The sequence below is a fragment of the Callithrix jacchus genome, chromosome 3 (genome assembly GCF_049354715.1).
Source record: "Callithrix jacchus isolate 240 chromosome 3, calJac240_pri, whole genome shotgun sequence".
NCBI lineage: Eukaryota > Metazoa > Chordata > Mammalia > Primates > Cebidae > Callithrix > Callithrix jacchus.
This window is the reverse complement of record NC_133504.1, coordinates 81936827-81948847: the sequence shown is the minus strand read 5'-3', so window position 1 is coordinate 81948847 and position 12021 is coordinate 81936827. Positions and strand designations below refer to the sequence as shown.

The 12021-nt window shown below is 30.2% G+C and overlaps 1 non-coding gene across 1 annotated transcript; it reads left to right on the top strand.

Annotated features, from left to right (window-relative positions):
• The first annotated feature begins 7044 nt into the window (after positions 1 to 7044).
• On the top strand, positions 7045 to 7208 carry LOC118152645 (U1 spliceosomal RNA). The gene has a single exon (XR_004741376.1). It is a non-coding gene; the product is annotated as a U1 spliceosomal RNA (small nuclear RNA).
• Positions 7209 to 12021: the final 4813 nt, after the last annotated feature.

Sequence of the window (12021 nt, the reverse complement as noted above, 5' to 3'; positions counted from 1 at the left end):
GAATGCGGAAATATCTTGTAACACACCTTTTACAAGAGTTGAAATTGCATTTAAATACAAGTAACTAGAAATTTAATTGCAATTACATATACACATAGTTGATCTTTCTTACAAAAGAATAAATCTGAAATCAGTTTATTGCTGGCACTAGTTAAGTAACAGGGGCCAAAGTTCCCAATGGTAGCTTGGCCTTTCCCTAATGGTCTTAAGATGTTGGTTTAAGCTCAAGTCCTGAGAAAGATGTGGAAAAGGTAAGAAGACAGAGCCATCTAAACATTTTACAGGAGCAACCTCTTGTCTGGAAGGAGGTAGTTGCTGGCATTATCTTTTGTAAGATGAGCATCTTTTTTTGTTATCTTTTCCCATCTTCTTCCCAAATTGATTTTTAAATTCTAATGTATTATATTTATGTTTATAGAAAATTTAGTGGTTTGTTTTTAATCTCACTTTTCAACATTCATTTCTCTGATCTAATATTTATGTTAAATTTTATAAAATTATAACAATTATTTAGGCAAAACACAGCTGGGTATTTGTGTAATGTCTTCTACGTTTTTTTTTTTAGCTAAATCACTGGTGAATTGTCATATATATTTTATATATTTCATTGTATTAATATCATTATGTTATCTTTTCAAATTTTTTAGTCTCTAACATTTTCTTAAGTGTCTAGAAATTTTTTTTAATATTAGAAAACTAGAATGATCTCCCACTATTGAATTTTGTCATTGAGAAAACTTTGGCCAATGTGATTTTTGGTTACTCATAAGTTACAAATTTCTGTTATTTGCTCTTATATGGTTGGATATGTTTATATTATTTTGTATTAATTTATTTTTTAAAATAAAAAACATACCTTTTAAGGGTGTTGATTTTTGTTTATCTATTTTGAGAAATCTCAATGAGTCATTGGCATTTATAAGTTTTAGTGATTTTTAAGATCACCGTTTTTATAATCTATTCTAGCTTGAATAATTGCATCTGCTCTACGAGTTGTGGTTATTTCTAGATATAATTTAGAAATACATTGCATTTGCGTATATACATACACAGGTAAACAAATATGTAAAAATATATTCTTATGTCCTTGTTCCCTCCACATTCTATGTGTGGCTTACAAGTTTTTCTTCAGTTTTCTTATTTTATTTCTGAAGGATTAGTTCAGCTCTTTATAATTTATAAAATTGATTTTAATATTTGTTTGGAGTAATTAATTTCCTTATAATATTTTTTCTCTCACATAATCTTTTCAAGCATTTTGGTAATTTTCCTTTTCACTTTAATTTGATATTTTATATTATTTTAATTATAACCTCCTTTTTGACACATTCTCAGAATGTTATGCCTCAAAAAGTTAAAATTATGTAATTAAATTACACCTCTTTTATTATATTGAAATGAAATCCTTCTTCTTTTATTTTATAGAATATTTTCACTTGCGAATCTTTGTAGCTGGGCCAGCAGTCCACAGTATGGTTTTGTGTGGAGGCTGCTGCAGAACACAGATGACAGTAGGAAAGCTAATTTGACCCCCTTACAGCCCACCACCACCCAGGAATTTAAATGTGAATGCAGAAAACATTTTCAAGTTTTTAAAATGCCAGTGGAGAAAACAGAGACAATGTTAGAAGACATAAATTAAGTATTTTTAAATTTGGAGAGAAAAATAGAGACCTAAGAAGCACTTTTTTTAATATCCTTAGAGATACTGTCTTGAATTCAGTACCATTACTCTTTTACAATTTCTTTCAGGAATGACTATTAGGGTTCTATAAATCTTCTTTTTTATGTATTGTTCCATATAAGTTTATACAATGAAAACTTTTGTCCCATGTTCGTTGAGTTAGTTTGATTCCTGATTAGTTTTGCTTTCGCATTATGCTTAGAAAGAACACTCACAACCCAGTCTAAGAATACCTAATGGTATTTGTTGATCCATTTGCTGATATTTCTATTGTTTCAGGTTTTTCATCCTTATCAATCTTTATTTATCTGGCAATATGATAAGCTGGTATAACTTAACTGTTTTTTTTTTTTTTTTCTGTTAAAACAGCTCCCATTTGCCACAATAAAATACTGGCACACTTTACCTCATAACTTATATGCACTATATGTTAATGTCTTTATTAAGTGAATACCTTGAAAAGTGGTTCAACTCAAGCTGTTTGAGTACAGGGCATTGTACATTACTTTTTGGTCTGAGATTCTTTTACTTACAAGATGCATTTCTAAGGTCACAGCCTTAAAACAAAATAAGCTCTTTCTATTAGATTAAATATAACTTTTAATTGTAGTGGCATTCATACAATATCTCTAATCAGAAACCTATCTTAGGTTTACACAAATGTGCTCTAAACATTCAGCTTTAACCTCCACTGATTTCAAGGACCCTGTCATTATCCCATTTTTCAGGGTGAGGTGATTTCTAATTACTACATATGCTGATGTTTAATTTCATGTGTTAAGCTTGAAGCTAATAAATGAATGGTGCTGTTTATTTCCAAGGACATACTAATTTGAATAGAATGATAGGGAAAAAAACTATTAAGAAATGACAAAGGTGAATTTCACAAAAAACAAGATATACACCTAACTGCGGTTTACCTATAATTTCCTGAAGCAAAAAATAAAACAAAAGCCTCTTCCAATCTCTCAAAACTCATAAAAAGTAAAATAGACATAAATGAAAATGACAATTTTGATGCTGGTTTGCATACAGTAACTTTAAAAAACAAATAAAAATGATTAAATTTATTATTTGAAATATAAATTTTATATTTTAATTTAATTATTCAAAATATAATTATAATTTTAAATGAGAATTTAAAAATATTCAAATAAACATGCAGAGTTAACCTGAAGCACATCTTTTACTATAGACCTATTTTTCAAAATTATTCCTTTGATTTTCCCTGTTCTACTTTTTTAAAGATAAGATTTGCTGATGCTTAATGAATTTTAAATATATAGCTAGTTGTGTATCTTTGCAGATTTATCAGCAGGGTAACGAAGGGTTAACAAAACACCTCTTTATTCTGTGTTGTGTACATTTGTGAAGTGCAGGTGTGCTATTTCTGTTGAAGGAGTCAGAGGTGAGTTGCAAGCTAGCTAAAGAAATGTACATTACATTAAAAAATGGTTTTATATTCCCTTGCTGTTCATTCTTTTGAGTGCAAAAAGTGGTTTTTGCTAACTCCATTTTGTGGCTCATGGAAAGCTGAAAAATCAATAGCTGCAGGTTGATGAAACCTAAATCCATTTGATTCCTTTCCACCATTGCCATTATGCAGACAGTCAAGTGTGATGTATTTAGTTCATGCAGTACTTATTACTCTCAAGCACAGCTTCTCATCAGGGAAAAATTAGACCAGATAAGAAGTAATCAAGAAATTCTGGAGAGGTTTCAAAGATCTTCCTTCTAAATGCTTCCTCTAAAAAAGAATATCTGTCTTTGGCTCTCACAGGCTTTTACAAGAAAGAAAAGTTAACATCTCTACCATAAAGAAAGTTCTGTACAATAGTTTCAAGTCACTATTTTCTTCAACGTTTTTATTTAATATAAGCCACAACAATAGAGAATTGACAAGTAATTCATGGGAAGTCCCTACGTTAAAGGAATCCCCCCCTTCTCCTGATGCCAGGGAAAAGGAGAAAATTTTACTTTTGGAGTCTGTTCTGAGTACAGTATGGTAATGATGGTGGTCTTTGGTCCCAGTCTCAAAGGCAAATAAAAGGATAACCTCGTTGCCACACTGCTATGTGTCCAGTGCACCTGGCAAAGCTGGTGTATTCCCTATTCCCTTGTTCTATGGGAAATTAATGCCCTTGAGAACAACTCTTAACTTTTAATGAGGTGATAGCAGCAGATGCATTTAACCTCAGGTGGACAATTCTAGGAGACATTCTGCACTCTCCTTTGAATCTTCCAGTTAAAATGAAGCCTCAGTTGCTCACGGCAATGTGTATTATTACAAAGTGGCTAGGTTTTCCTCTTATGTCTTTCCACCTTTTTCTCCTTTTTTTCAGATCTTCAAGTCTGGAACAAGGATATACATACGCAAGCTGCTTTTAGGAAATAATATCAGGCAGCTTGCATGTAAATCTTCATTCCCAGCTCTACTTCAAGGGTTGCCCAATCTAAGACATCTTTTGTGAGTAAATCATGTTTTACTTAATTAAATCCTGCTTGGCTATATAAAAATATTTTGATAGAGCAATTACAAGACAACTTCAATTGCTAAGTAAAATAATTTCTTTCCATTTTATGATCCAGGGTAGCTCCTATTATATTTTCCACATAAGTATCTTCCATAATCAATTTATATACATATATTGCTGAAAGTAAGGCAAATTTATAAGATTCATTCCCTTTTTATGAATCACTACTACACATTTTAAACCAAGTTTCTTTCTTCTCTTGGTAGCTAGTTCCACCCGTACCACTATTAATTTAAAAATCACTCTGTCTTTGAAATAAAACGTGTGTGTGTGTGTGTGTGTGTGTGTGTGTGTGTGTGTGTGTATAACCATAATAAATACATTACAGAATAATAAAGAAAAGCCCATTGATTACAACTATAGCTCAGGCAGTATGGTAAATTAGATTAGGGAACCTGGATGGTTTTCTGTTTGAATAATATATTTGTAAAAATATTAAATTTAATGGGGTTAGACACATAAGATAATTGTTAAATTCATACTCACATTAACTTCAGTTATCTCTTGTGGTGTATTGTTGCTGGAAACACTCTTATTATATTGTGAATCTCTGCAGCATGTATTCATTAGCTTCTTTTATTATATTATTAAAAACCAGAAATTCAATTTATATCAATTTGCTTTCCAAACTTCTTAAATAATTCTAATAAATATGAAAAAGTACTTCTGAGTTCCTGTATTGTAATTGGGATATATCCCTATACATCTCACTCATTAAATTGTCTAACACTTTCAGATAACAGTATAAAATTCAGTATGAAATTCAGTATGTAAGGCTACCAATTCCTGGCAGTCACAAATTCAGAGTCTAGAAATATTTATGAATATATACTAACACACACACACCTCTTATTTTCTTCTCCACACTTTTGAATTTGGAGGATGAACTCCAAATTCAAATATTAAATGAAGAATTTAATAAATGGTGGTAAAAATACTGACTCATATAATTCTATAAAATATTGTTTACCTGTCTGTGTTTTTTTTTTCTCTGCCTGGTCTTAGTCGACAAAGATAAACTTTGTAATAAGTATTCTTTTCTTTTCTTCTTTTTGTTCTTTCAAACAAAAGCTGGAGAGGTAGCCATTTTGCCCCAGTTTTCTATTCTGGTGTAATCAAAACTCAAATACTTCTGTAGTTTTAAATTTTAATATTTAAAAAATTTTTTCTCTTTTAGATGGATTATATTTGATTTTTATTTCAAGAAATTACTTATTTTGGATTTATGTGAATTGATATCTTAGATAACTTTCTGTTGTCTAATGTATTTTATTTTCTCTTTTCACTCTCCAATAAAGACATTTATCATAATTTAAATCATTAAAGCAAGTTTGGCTTGTCTGTAACTCTTTCTAGACTGTATAGTCACTGAGAGGAAGAACATCACAAGTTGGGTAGTAATGATGTATATAAAAGACAAATAATTATTAAAGATTACTAGTGAATAAGTAAAATAATTTCTTTCCATTTTATGATCCAGGATAGCTCCTATTATATTTTCCACATAAGTATCTTCCATAATCAATTTATATACATATATTGCTGAAAGTAAGGCAAATTTATAAGATTTGCCTTAAATGTGCAAAATCCTACCTATGTCCTTTATAATACACACTATAAATCTTTTTCTTTAATATGCTACATGTATGCTATATAATATAAAGACATTTATTTTACACATATACTTATGTATTTACCTCATAACAGTTACTTAAGTAAAATATTCAAAAACATAATTTCACTTTAAACAATGAAATGGCCAATAAGTTTGAGAGATGAAAAAAAAAAAAAAAAGGAATGCATTGCATATTGAGAGAAAATTTCCAATTAATAATTTGAAGAAAATAATATATTGAATCTGTATGATATGACTCTACACCAGTCAAATTTAATACTTTTAAAACCAGGCTTAGTTAAATATCACTCTACTTGGTAGTTGTTCTTTTTGAAAGACATAATTTCAATGAAACTTTCTAGACTATTATATTCCAAGGAAGGAATTACTGAAAGGCCAAGAGACACCTAAAACTGATCTTTTGCCTTTGATGCTTCTACATTGAAATTACATGTGCTATTATTAGCAAAGAGAAATTTGGCAAATTATGAGGCTCTTTCACCCCTTGCTAATTAATTCCATCCATTTGCCAGATATTTCCATATAACCAAGAAGTTCTTCAAAAGGCCTAATATTAAATTGCTTCTATTGTTGACTAGTACTATTTTTTCTTAACTATTGTCTGGTTCGTGATAGGTATTATGTTATTAATACAGTATGGCATTTGATTCTTATAGTATTCCATATACTATACACTGGTTTATGAAGGAGACAAGTAATAAAATCTTATTAAATTCCATCACTTTGTTTGCTATTTAAATTGTTCCTATATTGAATCGTTTCTTTTATTAATTAAATATGTTACATTCAATGGTAATTAAATATTACAATATTATTACTTAGATTCAAACTAATTTCATCTCTTACATCGAAAAATGACTTGTTTTATGACATTCAAGATTTAGCAATTACTCATACACTGTTATTAAATATATATTTTTAAATTGTTCTTTCACTTTGTAATTTTGATTTGGTTTAAAAATGTGAGCAATGCTAATTTATTTTGCGATCCTTTCATTAAGCCAAGTGTTTTTGTTTTCTTTTTTTTTAAAAGATGGATCCTACATAAGAAATTTCTTAAATGGCCTAATTTAAAGCAAAAATTGCCAAATTGTATATCTCATTTTGAGATATTTTATCGGGTTGCCTGTTGCAAACCTAGATGATTAATGCCACTATTTCACCATGTACAGTTTATAAAACAAATTGTTATACTTACCTGGCAGGGGAGATACCATGATCACAAAGGTGGTTTTCCCAGGGTGAGTCTTACCCATTGCACTCCGGGTGTGATGACCCCTGCGATTTCCCCAAATGTGGAAAATTCGACTGCATAATTTGTGATAGTGGGGGACTGCGTTTGCGCTTTCCCCTGGTTAAAAAAACAAACAAAAAAATTGTTTAGCATAGCTATCATTGCCAAAGACTTATCTAATTTTTTTCAGTTCTTCCTTCAAGAACACTTATTGCTTTAAATTGATATAAATTCATTAATTTACTTGTTTGTACTTCTCTAGTTTAAATAAACTGTATTTCTATTCAGGGCAGGAAACCATTCCTTAATTCATTAAGTAATGTCTGTATCTTACTCAACACAGGTCAGTGTGAACTCAAGACATAAAGTAAAGGGACAGTATAGTATTATTGCTGAAGTAAGGAATAACCTCTCAATTTCTTATATATTTTAGCTTTTATGATCTCTTGTTTCTTTATCCTTAATTTGCAAATTCCCCAAGTAAATTTCATCTTTAAATCTAATTTCTGGCCCATGTTCCTTTGAATAAAACAATGTGACTCATTACTGTGAAAAGCATCTATATTTACTGTCTCTTCTCATTCTTCATATTATTCTTTCTGTCATGAGTGAGAATGGTGCCCACTCTTGCTCCTGCAGCACTGTTCTACCCTCAGCTGTGTCTACTTCTTTAGGCAACCCCTTTCAGTCTCACTCGTGGGTTACTCTACTCTTTCCTTTGTAGTATTCTGGAAGCTTTTCTGGCTCTGGATTGGCATACAATTTTCCAACAGTCAATATGACTTTACCTGGCCTCTGCCCAGGTATACAAGCCTTTTAAATTTCATGTAATTTTTCCCTCACAACTGCTTCTTTTTGTTATTAATACTTTTGAAAAATTGCACGACTTCACTTTCAATGAGTCTCCAGCCCAAATGACAGTCCCTGTGATGACTAATTTTATATGTCCACCTGACTAGGCCAGATATTGGTCCAACACTATTCTCGATGTTTCTGTGAAGGTACTTTCTGGATAGGATAACGTTTATATCAGTAGACTTTTAGTAAAGAAATTTATCTCCATAATCTAGGAGGGTCTCATCTAATCAGCTGAAGACCTTAGAAAAGGACAGACCTACCCTGAAAAATAAAGAATTCTGCCAAAAATCTGCCTTAACCATCAACTTCACTCTAACGTCACCTCAACTCTCCCCTAAGTCTCATCCTACTTGTGTATACTATAGATTTTGGACTTGTCAGTGTCCATAATTGAGTAAGCCAATTTCTTAAAATCAAGAGAAAAAGGAGAGAGAGAGAGAGAGAGAGAGAGAGAGAGAGAGAGAGAGAGAGAGAGAGAGAGAGAGAGAGGTGATAGATAGATAGATAGATGTTCTATTGCCTTTGTTTCTGTGGAGAATCCTGATTAATATACTCCTTAGATACCTCAGAACTAACTCCCTCTATTCTATACCTATTAATTGAGCTATTTTTTCCACATTAAATCATATCTCATTTGCTAACTGGAAAAAAAAACCCTGTTGTATGAACTTTAAATTTATCAATTTTAAAAAATTTCATCTCAAAATAGATTAATAAGTTAGTAATTATTGTTTCTATTTTGCAGGTGTAGAAAGTAAGGCAAATTTAAGTGACTTAGCAAAGATGGCACAGTTAAATGCATGCATATGATTTTCAGAATTGGAGCCCTTACTCTGCTATAATGTCATTTTCACTGATTATAGTTCCTCACTTATCTCACCAGAATAAAACAAGAATTTTTTTTATGGTCTCTAACTTCTGTCAGAATTGCTGAATTGATTCAAAAAATACATTTTTTTACCAAAATAAGTTTTACTAAAATTTTTACTAAAATCTCCAGACTGACAGGCTGCTGAAAAAAATCCTATTTTTCACATAATTGGTGGCAATTCTTTATTTCCTTTTCTATATTTTAAAATCTGATAATAAAATATGAACTGAACTTTTTAAAACCGAAACTCTTAGCTAGGAAGCTTCCAGATTCATTCAATAACATTTATTTTAAAAGAATATTATTTTATATTTCAATATGATTTGAAGTCTAGTATTTCCAACATTATGATATTTAAAAATATTTAGCCTTTTCTTGACAATAGTGAAGACATGGGAATATAAATGAGCAGCACATTTTCAAAGATGTATAATAAATTGCTTATACACAAATGTGTTAAACATTTTCTGTTTGTAGTAATGGTTAAAAAAAATGTTATTGTTTTCATTTACCCTAAGATCTTGCAAGATCCTGAAGTATCTCCAAAAACCAGTGATGATATCTAGACTACATTGGTCCAGATTTATTGATAAATATTTTTTATATGAGTGAGTGTTAATCCTCTTTTTTAAATATTCTGGATAAACAGGTTGTTAATATAGGATGCTGCTCAATTATAAAAATGGTAGAGATATTGTTAAGTGTACTCAGCTCATTTTTCCTCCACTTTTCATTCATGTATATTTGAAAAAAAGAGACAAATCTTACCTACAAATCTGGGTAAAGTCATTAATGAGTTTTTGCTACTCTTTTAAACTGTATTTTTTATTTCCATTACAATTCCGAGTTAACTAATCTTTGAAAAGTTATATGACTGTTGCTTTTCTAACTTTGACCATTCTTAGAAAGCATATTGCAAATATTCTAACCAGTGAAAAACTCACATTTTTATGTTAAAAAAGATAAATTTGTTGGTCAGAATAAAATATCAAAAACTGTGTTAAACTAAGATTGAGGTTTTAAAATCTTACACACATATGTTAATAAAGATAAGAATATTTAAATACTTATATTGGTTCCTTAAATCTAGAAATTCCTAGACTTTAAGAATAAAAGTGAAGGTAATATTTCATGATTTTCTGGTAAACCTCTTTTAAGCTATGAATAGATGCAGGGAAATATCTTCTAGAAATCAGAAATGCCCATGATAATCTAAGAACCAATTTAAGTTGAATAACTCTTTCCAAGTAGAAAACTTTCTCAAGTGAACAAGTTAAAATTTACATATCCGTTAACAAAGATGATAATAGAATACTATCATCTTCATTGCTGCTAAGCCCCAGGCATAAAGGAATAATCTTATTAGTTCTTCTATAGCTAATGTGTATCTTTAAAATGAAAATTATCACAGATCAAATATTAAAGACCTGCACAACATTTTCTCTAAAGATAAATCACCTCACTATTTTACATAATATCTAATACATGTGCATAACGAAGTTAAATGCTGAACGGAAGTTTTGGTATGAATACTTAACAGTCAGTTTGTGCAGGCATTGTTCCTTTGGGAAGGTGGCATTAAACATAAACAATCTACCTGGAGCAAATTCAAACAAATGAATAACTTTTTCTTGTTACCTGTATGAAGATGAATTAATGAATACTTGTGGCATCAGCCTTTTGATGTGGGGAGAACACATGTAGACACTTAAAAGAAAAAATACTTATTATAGAAAAGAGGTAAAAAATGTGGGTCCTGAAATTTGACTGTGTTTTCATTATTAACCTCAATTAACTGGTATTTGCACTTGGAAAATTACTTAAGCTCTGTATACCTCCCTTTTTTTCTAAGAAGGAAAACACATATACTATTATATAACACACATATACTATTATAAGTGTATAGTAGTACACATTTTTATGAGCAATGCCTAGCACTTAATAGATGACCTGTAAATGTGAGTTATCCATATGATAAGAAAAGAGATATGTGAAAGTAATGTTCAAATACTGATGAATTATAACTTTTTCTTTTTTTTCAGCCACTACTATTATTAGTTTGATATTTGTATTCTAAAACTTTACCAAAATTCTGGATGAAATTTAAGAATTTTAATATTGAAGTTAATTTTTCCCATAAATGTTATAATATTTCTGGAAACAAATGCCCCAGGTCATATTTAGCACATTATTTGAGTGTTATTCATTATTTCATGCTGTATTACTTGAATAATAGAGAAGGTTGGAGTTGGTAGGAAACTAAGAGGTTGTCATTTAAAAAAAGAAGAACTCTGAGATTCAGACGAACATATGAGCTTCTGAAAATCACACAGCAGAGGAGTAAAAGATAAGAGACTAGAATTCAGGTCTACTGAAATTCATATCTGTGTTTTTCTTATGCCTTCCTGTTCTGCTTTACAGCTCTGAAATTGTAGTGCCTTTTTAAAAAATGTATATATTCTCTTTTCTTCATATATGTATATTCCTCAGAAAAGAGAAACGGTATTATAATTTGTCAGGCTAATTTAAATTCAGGCAGGCTTTCCTTAGCGTTCTGATTCTAAATAATCCTTATACTATTGAACAAATGATTAGGCATTTTTTTTCACTACTGAGGATATAAGACCAATATTGCTAAATCTTTAATCATGCCCAGAAGAAATACATCAAAGTAATCAACTATTATAATGATGATGACTTCAATTAACTGTTTTGTAATCCAAAAATGCATTTCATTAGAGTATTCTAAGAACTTTTCTGGCATCATTACCATAATCTTCAGTGTTCCTACTTGGTATTTATTTCAGGACCTAAATATAATAAATAAAAATTCACCGTCACTACCACTAGATAATTTTTTTTTCTTAGTGGAACACACTGCAGAATAATATGTGTTGACAAAAGGAAATATTTGCATCCAAATTTTACTACTGCGGATTAGTGACAGGTCTGTGTTGGTTATTTACCAAAGAGAAAAGAAGAGAGAAAAACAAATGAGAATTTTTTTTTTTGGCTCTCATAAAGCCAGACCACAGCTGTTGATAAATATTAAAGCTGCTGTAATCTTAAATTAGGGTGAAATATTCACTTATTTTACAAAATACATGTAAGAAAAATAACAAATAGTAATTATGGCTTTTAAATCTGTAGAGCTGAGATGTTTATTAAAAATAGTATCAGGAACTTGGTAATATTCTTACCACC